A 15,884-nucleotide genomic window follows, 5' to 3' on the forward strand; every position below is an offset into this window, starting at 1 on the left:
GCGTCCTGAGTACTGGGATTAGAGGTGTGCACCACCTTGTTGGGTTAGCAACTTCTAAAATACTAAAGACATGACATCTTAGTCATGTAGAAAAATCTACATGTGGATACTAGATGATTTAAAAAAAAAACACATGCTATTTTTTAAATGTAATTACTGTCGGAAGTAATTCTGAGGCATTTCAGAAAGCATCTTACAAAAAAGTGGACAAAATATAATGGGGATCATCATGTAAAAATATCCTATTCCTGTATTCACTTTTCTAAAATTTATGATAAAGAACACATCAAGCAACGGTGTCAGCTTTGGGTTACTACAACTAAACACCTGAGACAAGCTCCTTGCAAAGTAAAAGTTTATTCAGTTAGTTGTCTTTGAGTTTTTTGTCCAACATAAAGTAGTCTCCTCTGTTAGGGCCTTAGATGAGCATGGCACATCACCACAGGACCATGCATCTGAGAGAGTGCTCACAACACAACATAGAGACAGACTGAGGTACCATAGGCCCTTTGGAAGGCATGCCCCAAGGACCAAAGGACCTCCTATTTCTCAAGGGTCTCCCGCCTCCCAACAGTGCTACTCTGGGAACCACAGTACCAGCCTTCTGATCTGGCCTAATCCTTTGCAACTTAAAAAACTGTTTAAAATATATTATAAATTTCTCTTGGTAATAAATATTCAACAGGATAGTGAGTAGGAGACAAGAGAGCTTCTTACAAGAGGGAAGAGGGAGAGACCAGCAGTCTTGAGTCCTTATCAGCTATCACATCTTCTCTGAACTAGAGACAGGCTCTGCTTTCCAGATGAGAACACAGATGTTGAGTCAAGTGCTGACTCCCCAGGCTTTGCCACTGCTCCCAATCACCTCTTGTACTAGCTCTCTCACTGGCACCCCAAAAGCGTCTAGGACTAAATGAGATCACATATGTACCCATTAAAGTGTGGATATGTTTCTAAATAGGAAGGTGACTGAATGGGATAAACTGCAGAGTTCTATTTTCTTTTTATATAAGTTACTAATTTCTTCAAAATTATAATTTGACCCAGGACTAATAAATGGTACAGGTAGAAATCTAACTAATGATATGGATGAACTAAAGCCAGATTATAGGCCTAACTATAATTTTTTAAGTTCTTTGTTTTTTGAGACAGGGTTTCTCTTTGTAGCCTTGGCTGTCCTAGAGCTCACTCTATAGAGCAGGCCAGTCTAGAACTCAAGAGTCCGCCTGTCTCTACCTCCCTAATACTGGGTTCAAAGGCATGCGCCACCACATCCAGCCAATTTTACACTTTAATCTAATGTTTGCTATACTACATTTCTGCTCAACTTAATTTCTTATCATTTATCTTTGCATACTAGAACATGCAAACTTTGTTTTGTTTTGTTTTTGTTTTTGTTTTTGTTTTTCAAGACAGGGTTTCTCTGTATAGCTCTGGCTGTCCTGGTCCTGGAACAGACCAGGCTGGCCTTGAACTCAGAAATCCGCCTGCCTCTGCCTCCCAAGTGCTGGGATTAAACGCATACGCACCACCACTGCCTGGCAAGCAAAACTTTTTTAAAGCAGTAAATGCAGATGTCATTTGCTCTCCAAATTTCAAAAGCCAAAGAAATATTTTATCTTCAGCTTCTAACAGAGCCTTCAATGAAGTAGCTTTTATTTTAGGTGATATAAGCTGAAGAAATCTATAAAGTACTCACTAAAGAGAATGTCATTCAAAATTCCAAATTAAGCAGGTTATATGTGAGCACCAACAGCAGTTTAGGCCAGAAGTAATCCAAATGTCCATCAACTAATGACAGGATAAAATGGCTTATGTGTACAATGGAATATAATTCAACAACATATTGATTCCGATATCTACCTGTGAAGGTTTGTATATGCGTGGCCCAGGAAGTGGTACTATTAGGAGGTGTAGCCTTGTTGGAGTAGGTGTGTCACTGTGGCTGTGGCCTTTAAAAACCTGATTCTAGCAGCTTGGAAGCCAGTCTTCTAGCGGCCTTCAGATGAAGATGTAGAACTCTCAGCTCCTCCTGCACCATGCCTGCCTGGATGCTGCCATGTTCCTGCCTGATGATAATGGACTGAACCTCTGAACCTGTGAGCCAGCCCCAATGAAATGTTGTCCTTATAAGAGTTGCCTCTGTCATGGTGTCTGTTCACAGCAGTAAAATCCTAACTAAGATACTACCCCAACATGGATAAATCTCTAAAACACAATCCAAGGCTACTCACTACATATAATCCCATTTCTGTTAGTGGCTAGAAGAGAGGTCTATCAAGGAGAATGGCACAAAAAAACAAAAACAACAAAAAACCAAAAACACAAAAACAACAACAACAAAAAAACCTAGGAACTTTCTGGGGCAATAAAAATATTCTAGACTTTGTTGTGGGGGCAAATGACAAAACTCACTGGACTGTATATTTAAAGGGGGCACATTTTATTATAAACAAATTATACTTCAAGCCAGACTCAGTTGCAGAGTCAACTTAGTAAGACTTTGTCTCAAAAAAATAAGTAAAAGAGGAAGGAGGATACGCTCAATGCAGAGCACTTGCCTGGCACACATAAAGCCCTAGTTCAAATCCAAGTACCTCAACCTCCCCCACCACTCCCAAAGCAAATAATTTTTAAAAATCTGACTTTTTAAACAAATCAGTCATGAATAAATGCACATAAGCCATCTATTTGTTTTTGAGATTGTCTCCCTCTGAGGCCCAAGATGGCCTTGAACTCCCAGTCCTCTTGCCTTAGCCACCTAACTGCTAGAATTTCAGACATGCATCACTTCACCTGGTATATATATATATATATAGTTTCTAAAACTACTCTGACAATGAAGAAACTAGTTGAAGAGGAAAGATGAACAAAGGTAAACCAAGGGTGAGTTGTGTATTTTGAGAAATACCCAAGCTTTAGGGTCTGACAGACTTACATTTGAATCTTGCTAAGACAGGTAATCTTTAAATTTTTTTCTTTTTAAAATTATTTATTTTACATGTATAAGTTTGTGTGCCACTCATATGCTTGGTGCCTGCAAAGGTCAGAAGAGAGTGTAGATCCCCTGGAACTGAACTTACAGACAGCTGTGAGCTGCCATGTTGGTGCAGGAAAACAAGCTCAAGATCTCTCAAAGAACAGCTAGAGCTCTTAACCACTGAGCCATTTTTTCAGCCTCAAGATAGGAAATGTTATATAAATTAAATAACCTTTCTCTAAAAATCTTTCTCATATATAAATCAAATATATCTACTTCATGAAATAGTTACAAGATAAAAGGAAGACCTCCACATCGTACCTATCACATAGCAGACACTCATAGTGGGCAGAATGAGGGAAACACTTAACAAGCTATGCCCTGGAAAGCCAGCAAAATTAAATAATCTTCATCTATCTAACAGTTTGTTTAATCACATATTTAATAAACATCCATTGCCATTTTTCCAAATAAGCAATCTGAAAAATCAGAGTACACATTCCCCTGAAAAGAGTACTTTTCTTTAAGCATCTGTAATTTTTATTATCTCATAAAAGTTGCTAAGAGCAGTAATCAAGACAAAAATATAATCTGCCTTTGCACAAAATGATATATTGGTCAGGAATACAAATTTTATCAGACATAAATAGGAATTAAGGAAGATTTAAGCTAAGCTTTCCCAATGAGCAATTTTCCAAACAAACAGGAAGGGGACTGAACTAGATTAATTGTAGTACTCTAGGATTTTCCTCCACCTCTTATTTAAGGCTTCACCTCACTCAGAGTGAAGGATATATTTTTGTTGGCTTTAAAACAAATGCAAGCAAACTACAGCACAGAAATTCTGTTTAGCTAAATAACACAGCTGTAATAGACGTAAAATTTCATGTAAAGGTTATTCTTTAATGTACAAAAATATATTTCCTATACATAACATAATCTAGAAGTTAAAACCATATTTTACTATTTATGTAAGCAGTTTACACAGTAATCAACATGATTATTTAGAAGTGAAAGCTGAACCTAAGTATTAAACAAAAAGCAAAAGTGTGCTTTCTGTCCCCCCATCACATCCTTCACCACTTCTTGTGTTTGTGTAGGTATCACAAATACCTCACACAGATTTAAATGTATTCTCTCCCTACCATAAGCTCTACCACATAGTCTATACCTAAATAAATAAATACTCCATGTCTAAAAAAGCTCCCTCAAGACAGAAGTTTAATTATTATTCAGACTTGGGAGGTAGCTAATTGGTAGAGTTCTTGCCTAGGATGCCTTAAGGTCCTGGGTCAAACTCCCAGCATCGAAAAGTAAATTAGTACTCACATTTGGTAACTTTTAGATTTCAAAGGCTAACAGATACTGATTAAGAAATCAAAAGTTAACATGACACACAAGTCTTCCCTTTTCTATTATGCCAACTGTAATGCAGCTAGAGCTTCTACACAGTCCAAGAGAACATGGGTTATATGGTGTGTGGTAAATATTCATAATTGAAGCTGTACTTCTTTCTGGGGAGTCAATTTTTTTTTAATCTCTAGGAAGACAGAATTCTAACAGAAGTCTAAAGGTACATACTGAATGTGAAGACAGGACACCTGTTTTCTATCCCTTTTCTTTCTTTTTGTTTTTGAAGACAGGGTTTCTCTGTGTAAAAACCTCTGTAAACCAAGCTGTCCTCAAACTCACAAAGATCTGTTTCTGCCACCTAAGTGTTGGGATTAAAAGTGTATGCTGTCACCACCTGGTTTATCCCTCTTTTTCTACCCCAATTCCTTTTTTAAAAAAAAAAATATTTTTCTAGTTAATCATGGACAACTCAAATATTATTCACTATTCAAATTCTCCCATCAAACATGGCAATATTCGGCCATTATCTGAACTATTTTTTGTCTCTATTTCCCTCTAAAACTTGCTATACCTTATTAATTTGCTTGATAACATCTTATGGGTCAGTGATATTGTGTTCTTTTTCTTTATTTATTTCTCTTGTTGTTATCACATTTTAATTTATTTAGAGTATATGCATTGGCACATATGTACCATGATATCCATGTAGAGGTCAGAGAACAACTTCAGTTCTTTCTGTTTACCATATAGATTCCAAGGACCAGGCCTGGGTAGCCAGTGCCCTTGGTATTTCAGCTGGGTATATGTACTGCCACGCCTTCAGGTTTTGACTTTTTCTTTTCTCCTGAAATATTTTACATGCTACTCATTCCACTTCAGACATTGCTCTTCCTTTACAGAAGTTCTATTTGGGTCTCTTTCTATAAATAACTTCCATCTTCCTTGGCATTTTCATGTTTTCCTTTGTTCTCTTGAACATATGATGTACATCTGTAATAGCTGTCTTAATGTCCATATCTGATAATTCCCAACACGTGTTGCTTCTCTCTTTTTACTGGTTGACATTTGTCCTTGTTAAGGATCATATTTTTCTGCCTTTTCACATTTCTGATAATTTTGTGTTAAGTAGTATATTTTCCAAATGAGTTGTCTTGTATGCTTAACTTCAGTGAAGTATTCGGTAATATATTGCATTTTTAAAAAGCAGTTACTTTTCACAGTACATATGAATGAAAATGTCCTCACTGCATTTTACCCTCCTGAGTCACATGGTACAGCACAGCATTTGTTACATGTAAATACACAAAGCCTTTTATTCTTGTATAATCTAGCCCTTGCTAACTACTGCTTTACTTTTGTGAGTCTGGCCCTTATATTGGTGCAATGACAAAGCATCTATCCAGCTTTTAAAAATAAGGTCCCAAATCCATTTCAAGAGGGCTCTGACATCGAGAATAATGACCTCCTAAAGGCTCTCACATTGGAAATAAATCCATTTATTAGGCATATTGCATACAGTAAAGTTATAGGTGGTGATAAAAGTCTTGAAAACAGAAACTTCTTGTATACTAATTATGGAATCTAAGAAACAAGAGAGTATAATCATTGACAAAATAAACAGAGAACACGAGTTATAGTATAAGACCACCATAATGTATACTAATATATGGACTGTAGAGGTTATGGAAGAGAAAGGAGCAGAGATTGTATGGGAAAAAAAATATAGCTCCAAATCTCCCAAATTTGTTGAGAGATGAATAGAAACATCCAGAAAGCACCATGAACTTCACACAGGAAGAACTTAAAGCTCAGCCACCACTGTAGAAAGCAGAGATGCTCTATGGCCTAACAACTCTGCACTTCAATAAACTCCCCAAAGAACTGAAACATGGTCATAAATTTCTATGTGTGTACCCACACTGATGTCAGCACTGTTAATGCATATGACCTATATGTCCAATGATGGATGAATAGACACATATGGCAAATACATACAGTGGGGTATCCTTTATTCTTGTTTCAAAAGAAGAGAATTCTAACATATGCTACAAAGTAGATAAATTTTAAGGGCATTATGCTAAGTGAAATAAGTTACACACAGAAAACAAATACTATGTGACTTGTAATAGTTACAATGAACTAGGAAGTCACAATTAAAGAGACAGAGGACTAGTGGTTGCTAAGAACTTATTTTAATGGGCACAAAATTTTAAAATGAAAGAGTCTAGACAAAGATAAATAGCATACAACTAAAAGTGGCTAAGACAGCAAATTTCACGTTATACATATTTCAACACACACAAAAATAAAAATAAAAGTACATCAAGTAAGATTTAATCTTAGAAGCCAAACTCTAATGACTTAATTTACAGAGTAAAAGATTTAAGAGTTTAGTGGCTTGTCAAAGTCACACAACTAGTCTGGTAGCAGTAACTTCTGGATTCGAGTCTTCCAAATCCTACTTTTTAATTTCTCACTTCTATTATCTACTTACAACACAGGAAGGAATAAAAAATATATTCAAATAATGTTTTTTTTATATCACCCACAGTCTACAATCTACTTTATCCTTGAATGTTTTAAAAGAACATTAAATCTTGAATTCTTTCTTTTTTATTATTTTGTTTTTTTCTTTACCAAATGTCATTTAACATTTACCAAGTTTTAAGGGAAAGGTCTATGTAGGCTGATAGCTCTCATATCCCAAGAAGGTTTCTCATACAATTTTGTCATACTTGAAATATTTTCTGTTGATTTGAAGCTAATATGCCAAAATAATTAATCCCTGGTATGTAGATGAATTTGTATTAAGTGTACTCTAACATGCCACTAGTAAAATAAAAATGTTAAGAAAATCTTGACAATTCTACATATAGTCATTAAAGCTTAGCGTTACTATAGAATAAAATATAGTTAATATAAAGTCTAATCATTGTACAGTTTATTGATCAAAATGAGTTTATTGACAAAACAGTTTTCTTATAAACAAATCACCAAGGATCAGAAAATATGTGTCTGTATTACTATTAGCTGAAATTCAGAAATTCAACACATACTCAGTAACTCTTGTGACAGTCTAGTGAAATGCTTATAGAAATTATACTCAGTGACCCAAAGGCCTAGCGCACCCATACACCATCTAGGCAGAGGAGGATACCCAGAGACCCGCCTGCTGATGGCTCAACTGAAGTGGGAGCCACTAAGATGTACAATTATGTGGTAGACAGATGGGAGAAAAAGAGAAGTAGAACAGTTTGAACATTATGAAGAGAGGTAGAACTGGAGACCCTGAGGGTGGAAAGGAATAGCCTACCGTGAATTGCCACCTGAGTCCATGGTGAAATTCTAGTCCATGCTGCTGCTGAGGGCCATGTCTGGGCCTGTGGCCATAGAGCAGCAGTAGTCTGTGTCTTTGACCATGACTCGTATTACTACTAAAGACCATGTGATGGTCCCTGGTCTGGGTTGCTGCCTGGGACCATCTTGATGTCCAAGAGCTGTATAGAGCTGACTCTGCCCCTCTCACAGGCTGCAGTACTTGGGAGAGTGGGCCCTGGGAAGCACAGTAGAGCTGGCCCTGATAGTGAAATCGCAGGTGAGTCAACTCTGAGTGTGTAAGAAGAAGAGGTGGCCCAGGCCCTTGCTAGCTACAGCACATGGGAGAGGAGCCACACCTTGACTGGGCAGCATAGTAGAGCTGGCTCTGGCGGCATGGGTGTGGGTGGGCTGGTCCTAAGGGCATGAGAGCAGGACAGCTGCTTCTACCCCTTGCCAGCTGTAGCACTGGGACAGTACTGGAGAGCTCACTGCTGTGGTGTGAATGCAGGAAAGCTGGCGGATGACCAGCTCAGTTACCATGTAGGCCAGAGATCCAGGGCTTTGAGTTAGTCTACCCCATTATTTACCTCAACTATGAACTGCTAGAAGACATGAAGGGGCTAGTTCTGCAGATCAAAGCCACAGAATCTCCATGACACGGCAACAGGATATCCGAGAGGAGTCCTGGTGAGGATCCAGTATTGATGGTGTCGCAGAAGCCAGAGGCCTTGAAACAGACCAATGACTCACTGCAATGAACACTTGCAAGTAAGGATATGTGGACAAAAGGGCAAATATTGTGGGACACCTTGTAACATGCTACAGCTTCCACAATGAGATGGTTTTTATGCTTTTTTTTCTTTTGGGGAGAGGTTGCAAGGGTGGAATGGGTATAAAGGGATGTGGCGATGAGTGGGATTGGGATATATGATGTGAAACTCACAAAGAATCAATACAAAGTTTTTAAAATATAATTACAAATGCTTTAAATTTCCAGTTTTCTTTCTTTAAAAGTTTTAAATCTGTTTTCTGAGAACAAAGCAAACACAAACATCACATTCAAACGTATTTTGAAACAAATACTCTCTCAGGCTAGGTGTCACATGTTTCAAATCCAATTTTTTTAACACACTGAAAATTACAGAAAGTTTATTTTTAATAAGTTATCCAGAATGAGTTCCCTCCAAATCCTTATTTTTCCCCTTCAGACTTTGGTGTCTAAAACAGGTATTTCTTTTTAAAAAGTTGGAAATGTATTATAATTTCTACATAGATTACCATATGCTTTTATTTTTTTCATTAGCGTTGTAGAAATTGTTGAGAAGCACGACATATATCTTACTCGACTCCAATTTTAATTTCTTCTATGTTTCTAAACATTCATTATTTTAGGAATAACATTAAATTAGATCTACTACACAAGAACTTAAAAATCTGTGTGCTGATGTCCCTTTTGTAAACTGGCACACTACCTTCATGAAAGGTCCACAGCCCTCCCCCATCCCCTGTAAATCACTCCGATTACTCACGCACCAACTGTTAAGAGTACAGATGCTTTGTTGGTAGTTGTTATATTGTTTAGGGAATGACCACAGGAAATAAAGTTTATATAGATTTTCTTGCATCTTTGCATTGATGTTGGTCAGATCCACCAATATGGGACTTGTTGAGATGGAGGGGCAACCACATTCAGTGGTTGAATTCACACTTTAGAGAGAAATGTAATTCCTATTTTAACTGCTAGATGATTTTGTTATACAGCCCAGGTTAGCCTTGAACTTTCAGTCTTTCTGCCTTGGCCTCTCAATGCACTACCATGGCTGGCTCACTAATGCACTTTTATATTAAGATCTCTTCACTTAAAATTTCATGTGCTGTAAATTACTTAATCAAGGCAGCTATTGATAACGATCATCATTCTCTCAAAGTCTTACTAGTTCTGTTTAATCTTACTAGGTAAAGCAAAATATATTTGGTATGAATCGCTTTTTTAGAATAGGAACAAACCCACTATCATGCAAGCTTTTAGTTTTGAAAACATAGAGTACTACTCAGAAATAAATAAGCACTTGGCATGCAACCACGGACAGTATTGTGTCTGTGTTTAATACACCAATTATCTCAGAAAACTAGTATTGCTTTTTATTTTTACTTATTTTGTGTGTGCTTTTTGAGACAGGATTTCTCTATGTAGACCTGACTGGCCTGGAACTCACCCTGTAGACCAGGCTGGACTCAAACTCAGAGATTTGCCTGCCTCTGCCTCCTCTACATCTAGCTAGAAAACTAGGACTTCTGAGGCTTTCACTTCAGGATTTTAGGCTTGGTACAGGTACTTAGACAATTACATGCATATTTAAATTTAAAGTAATGAACTCAGCATTGAAGTGCTAAGGTAGCCACAGACAAAAACAACTGAGTGGATATGGCTATGTTCCAATAAACACTATTTACTAGAACAAGTGGCCAGGCTGTAGGCCAATTTGATGACTTTTGTCCCCCAGCAAACATTTCTTTTAATATATTACACCTTCAGTAATCATACCACCCTGCTTCCTTTCTATCTGGTAGTGGTTACAAGAAACACTAGTCATTTAAGTGGTAAAGGACTCCCACTACCCACTTTCTGTTGACAGGATCGCATGTATTCCAATGAGGCTTCCAACCTGCTAAGTAGCTGAGGATGACCTTGAATTTCTAACCCTCCTGCCTCTGTCTCCAAAGTGAGATTACAGGTGTCCCCCCACCATACCTGGTTAAGTGGTATGAGGGATGGAACCCAGGGTTTTGTGTGTGCCAAGCAAACATAAAATGCTTTAAGAACTCATAAAAATGTTTTTTGGTTCAAATCTCTAGAGACTCAGAAATAAAAGTTTTAATAAACATAAAATATGTTTGAAAACAAGTCAAGGTACAATTATATTTTATTAAATAATCTTACCTTAATCAAATGAAAGAATAAAAATCTTAGTACATTTCTGGCTTCAATTCAAAAAATATTTGAATCAAAACTTCAGTTTCTTGTTAAATTCCTAGAACAAAATGAAAAACCTTTAAGCAAGGTTCTGGTTGCAGATAAAATAGAGCAATACAACACTCCAACTGTCCCACCAACTGAATGGAGCTCTAAGACCTAAATGCCTAGAATAGAATACATGGGAACCCTAAACAGTAACGGCAATAGGCAGATCCTACAAGAGGACCAGAATGAAAGCACTATTTTAGAATGTCCATTATTTTGTTCTTGTCTAGTATTAACCAGCCTGAAATGTATATAGCCCAAATGACAAGTTTCATGTTCTAGTTGTGACTGAAAGTATAGGAAACACACACACACACACACACACACACACACACACACACACACACACACACACCCCTCCTCCATCTTCAGCCCAACTATCTGTGGGAGCAACAGCAATAAAGATCATGAGTCTAAAACTCAGGGGCAAGGGAACCTTGCTCTCTGGTCAGAGGTGCTACAGTTCCAGAGGATATATGGAATCCTTAGTGTGTATGTGGCGCTGCCCCCATTCCCTTCTATATCCTCCTACTGTTTAGTCCTAAAGATGAGCACAGCTTCAGGGAGTGTACCTGAACAAGCAAGCAAACAAACAAACAAACAGAAAAGCAAGCTTCGCCTTTCTGATCAGAGATTGGAAAAGGGGAGCCCAGAGACCACAAAACAAGGAAACCAACACTGTAGCAAAATATCACACTGTAGGTGCACCATGAAATATGATGGGATTACAGACTGACACCTGTCCAATGTTGAAAATATTCTACAATATGTATTTAGTACACCTAGCCTACTGATCACCACAGCCTAGTCTATATGGGTGAAATCTTCTAGTAAAAGCCTGTTTCAAAATAAAGTGTTAAGTATCTTGTGTAATTTACTGAACATTACACTGAAAGTGAAAACCCAGAAAATGTGCATGCTTTGCTTTATACTGTGACAAAGTTGAGAAGATCCCAGGTCTAACCACCATAAATGGAGGGCTGTTTGGATTGAATGATAAATCAGTGTATTAACTGTACATACTGATATAAATGACCAAGAAGGAAAAAAAAAACTTTCTTAAACATCCATTTGCTTTCCCATGACATGAAACTTCATTGTTCCAGCCCAAGTATGGGCTGAATTCAGTAACTCATTTCCAGAGGTTAGAATACAGGAAGGCAAAACTACTTTGTTGTGGAGATATTGAGCAAACACTGTCTTCTACAAGTAGGACTGTCTTCATGTACTTAAACCCAAACAAAAGTGGGAAAGGACACTTTTGGGTCTGTGTTGCTATTTTCTAAAACCCATACTTCAATCATGAGGAAAAGTGCCAGACAAACCATATGAAATACATTCTATAGAACACCTGGATAGTACTCAGAATAATTAAGGTCATGTAAAGCAAAGATAGAAAAGAAACTGTCATAGATTATAGGAAACATTCCACAAAAGTCATGTGGAATCTTGGGACTAGGAAGGAGTGAGGAATGAGTCTGAAACCCAAAGCTGCTGTCAATTTGACTACTTGTAGAATTAACTAAAGTCCAAGCAGCTGGGTACACCGGTAAGGGATTTTCTCTAGACTGGCTCATTTGAGGTTCAGAAGACCCACCCTACATCTGGGCCACACCTTCTGGTGGCAGCCTCGAGAAAAGACATGGAAGAAGGAAGCTTTTGCTTTTTGTCTGCTTGCCCTCACTCGAGCTGGCAAATTCGTTCCTTAACTGATATTAGAGCCGCCTTCTTTAGGATTCCAATGTATATTGAAGGTCAGCTGAGAAGTTCAGCCTCCTGGACCAAACTAGTATTAGATTCTTGGATTTTCCATCAGGAAGCAACCATTGTTGGACTATCAAGATGACAGCTTGTAAGTCACTCTAATAAATTGTGTGTGGGTGTGTGTGTTCATTCTATCATCTGTTTCTCTATAGAACCCTGACTACTTTAACAGATATTAAAGCAACAATGTTATTATTTTTATGCAACTAATAAAACTTAGCTGGCATAATAGTATACACCTGTAAATCCAGTTACTTGTGAGGCTGAAGCAGGAAAATCACAACTAACAGGCCAGACAGACTATATAGTGAAATCCCAGTTCAAAGACAAACAACCCTAATAGAAGAAGCCTAAAAGCTTTTTTAAATACAGGCTTGCAGGACAGGGATGGGACTCAATTTGTAAAGTGCTTCTATGAAGACATGAAGATCAGAATTTAGATTCCCTAGCAGCCAAATAAAAAAGCTGGTGTGATCCAAATGCTTGGGGGAAGGCAATGGAGAGATAGGAATACCCTTAGGGCATTCTGGCCAGCCAGTCTATCCAAAATGGTGAGCTCTGGGGGCAGTGAGAGATTTGTCTCAAAAAGGAAGAAATGGAGAAAGACACTCAATACAGACCATACAGATTGCTGGCTTTCACTCGCAGGTGCTCTGGCAAATGCATATGCACCCCCCACTCCCCTCCCATCCCCTACACACACTCCTAACTTACAATAGGTAGAAAAGGGGGTGGGTATTACAGAGAAAACATTCTGAAAATGAAAAACAATACTTCATTTGTTTTTTTATTATGGAGGAAAATAAAAGTTTATTATCAGGGAGAGCAAGGTATTTGAATAAAAAAGGGCGAGGAAAAGCAAACTGATTAAGTGGGAAAGGGATTTCACAAGTAATTACACTGTTGTTTATCTTAACCTCTACTAAGGAAGCAGAACTATAAGCCTCCAATAAATGATTATTACATTACTCATATATGGTCACAGAACATCAGTGTCTACACAGTATAATAATGAAATAAAATTAAATACACTGCCCCATGTCTCAAACACTTTCTTCATATCATTTAATCTTTTGATTATTCTTTATCCTACTTACTTTAAAAAATAATATTCAGCCAAGTACTTCTATTTAAGGCAAACTCAGTTCTCTCCTGTCTAACATCAGCAACAATGTCACAGAGCCATTCTTTTCTTGTCTGCATTTGCACTAACTTCAAATGGAAAGCAAGGGTCTGTAAGGATCAGCTCTCATGCAAGGCCTTCTGTTCTAAGATTACATTTAATTAGAAATGAAATGGTATGCTGCAATAACCTAGGTTTGTTCCATAAATACATGGTGAGGAAAATGATTTACTGAACTCCATATAACCAAAGTTCTCTGTATGTGGTATTTGTAAAAAATTCAACAAGGTCAGTTTACCGTCATCATTCATTCATACAGTTCCTATTAGAAAGCCATGTGAGCAGTATTGTTTCACATAATTCACTAGATGTTCAATTTACTCTTTAAAAGGCTGTTTTATAGCCAAATCAGACTCCCCAAAATGCAAGACACCTGCCAACAGCTCTCTCAGGATTGGTACATCCTAGCTGTCTGCCCCTCGGTGGCACTGGATGCGTTTAAGCAGCTCCTATATTTTAATGTTCAGAATCAGAGATTTCACTGCCTTCTCCAAAGAATCAAGAAAACTTCAATCATTATTTCTTCTTTCTTCCCTGTTCTTTGTTGTGTAGGACCTATGACACCAAACTTCTCTTTGTCTTTAGAGCTTACAGTAATGCCATTATATAACAGCCATTTGAATATTTTAATTTAGTCAATTAAACATTTAATAAGAGAAATAAAACAAGACAAAATCCTGTGATCATGCAAACTAGTGAGTAAACAGAGTTGGCCTTTAGCGGATGTAAGAGGCAATGGGAAAGAAGGTCTGCACACAGCTGCTTAGAGTGGGTGATGACCTCATCTGGGGTTGCATAACTCAAGTGGAGGTCACAAAAACTTTGGCAACAGCAAAAGATTCTGCATGTGCAACAACCAAGGCTTGATTCAAAACCCAACAAGCAATGAGCCCAGAGTGTTTCCAGCAGAGTCCTCGGACTCCACTGCAGCCATGATTCCAAAAACAACTCACATTGTACCTTCATGCCACGCAATGCCAATACACACTGCCTCAAACACCTAAGCTCAGATTCTAAACCATTACACTATTAATTGCAGCACTTTAAATACACATAAAAACTTTTCTGCTCTTACAGAAACAATGGTTTAATCATGGAAGTCAAAGAGTTTTAATATTTTCCTATCATTTATCATCATGGAAGCATCAAATTAGTATATCTTTGTGTTACATTGGGCTACAGTATTTTATTTAAACAATTTAGACAATTGTTGTTTGAACTAATTGTCCAGAGTTTCTTTTAAAAAATGTTAAATATGGGCTGGAGAGATGACTCAGTAGTTAAGAGCACTGACTGCTCTTCCAAAGGTCCTGAGTTCAAATCCCAGCAACCACATGGTGGCTCACAACCATCTGTAATGAGATCTGACATGAAGGCACGTCTGAAGACAGCTACAGTGTACTTATTTATAATAATAAATCTTTTTAAAAATGATTTCCAACAGCTTCTGAACTGATCCTAAACCTACTTCTGCCATTTTGTACCAGGTATTTATATGAAGTGATGTTCTCTCACCATTGACAATTATAAAATCAAAATACTTATCAACTCTGAATAAAGGTAAAATGCTATATGCCCTGGAATGTCAAATATTTATACAAGATTATACAACAATTCTTATAGGAAAAAAGATACACATCTCATTAGTATGCAACTTTGCTTTCATCTTTAATGAATGGCAAAATTATATGTAAACCAAGGAGTTGTTTTAAAATAAATAAATGGTTATCATTAAATGTCTGAATTGTACACATTTTAAATGTATCTCATGAAATTTTTTGCCAAAAAGGTGTTATAAGTAGAAAAAAGTTTAAGAGGCTCTAATGGACAATAAGTTAAGGTTACCAGATAACTGCTTTGTGCCATAACAATCTTTAAAATAAGGCTGAAGAGATGGTTCAGTGGTTAAGAGCACTGGCTATTCTTCCAAAGGTCCTGAGTTCAAATCCCAGCAACCACATGGTGGCTCACAACCATCTGTAATGGGATCTGATGCCCTCTTCTGGAATGTCTGAAGACAGCTACAGTGTACTTACATATAATAAATAAATCTTTTTAAAAAAATCTTTAAAATAATCTAAACTGGGGAGACTAAATGGTAGTACCCCCCAAAAAACAGTGGATCTGTCATTATCATTGTTACCACAAGGTTCTACTTTCTTCAAGTTCCATGTAATTAGAATTTTTACACATGAATTAAATCCAATAGGACACTATAGTTTCTTAGCCATTGAGGTACTAAAAAGAAGTTCCTATTTCACAAG

At 37.3% G+C, this 15,884-nt stretch overlaps 1 protein-coding gene across 3 annotated transcripts in view; it reads right to left on the reverse strand.

The window, feature by feature from the left end:
- Nucleotides 1-15,884, reverse strand: part of Glce (glucuronic acid epimerase) — a 72,350-nt gene that overhangs the window by 26,903 nt on the left and 29,563 nt on the right. For 2 of the 3 annotated variants that reach the window (XM_031346352.1, XM_031346353.1), the window contains one exon: nucleotides 10,593-10,683. The exons of the other annotated variant lie outside the window; for it this stretch is intronic. The gene's annotated coding sequence lies outside the window, so the exon portion shown is untranslated. The remainder of the gene's footprint in view (nucleotides 1-10,592; nucleotides 10,684-15,884) is intronic. 3 annotated transcript variants of the gene reach the window in all.

The sequence above is a fragment of the Mastomys coucha genome, unplaced genomic scaffold (assembly GCF_008632895.1).
Source record: "Mastomys coucha isolate ucsf_1 unplaced genomic scaffold, UCSF_Mcou_1 pScaffold23, whole genome shotgun sequence".
Taxonomy (NCBI): Eukaryota; Metazoa; Chordata; class Mammalia; order Rodentia; family Muridae; genus Mastomys; species Mastomys coucha.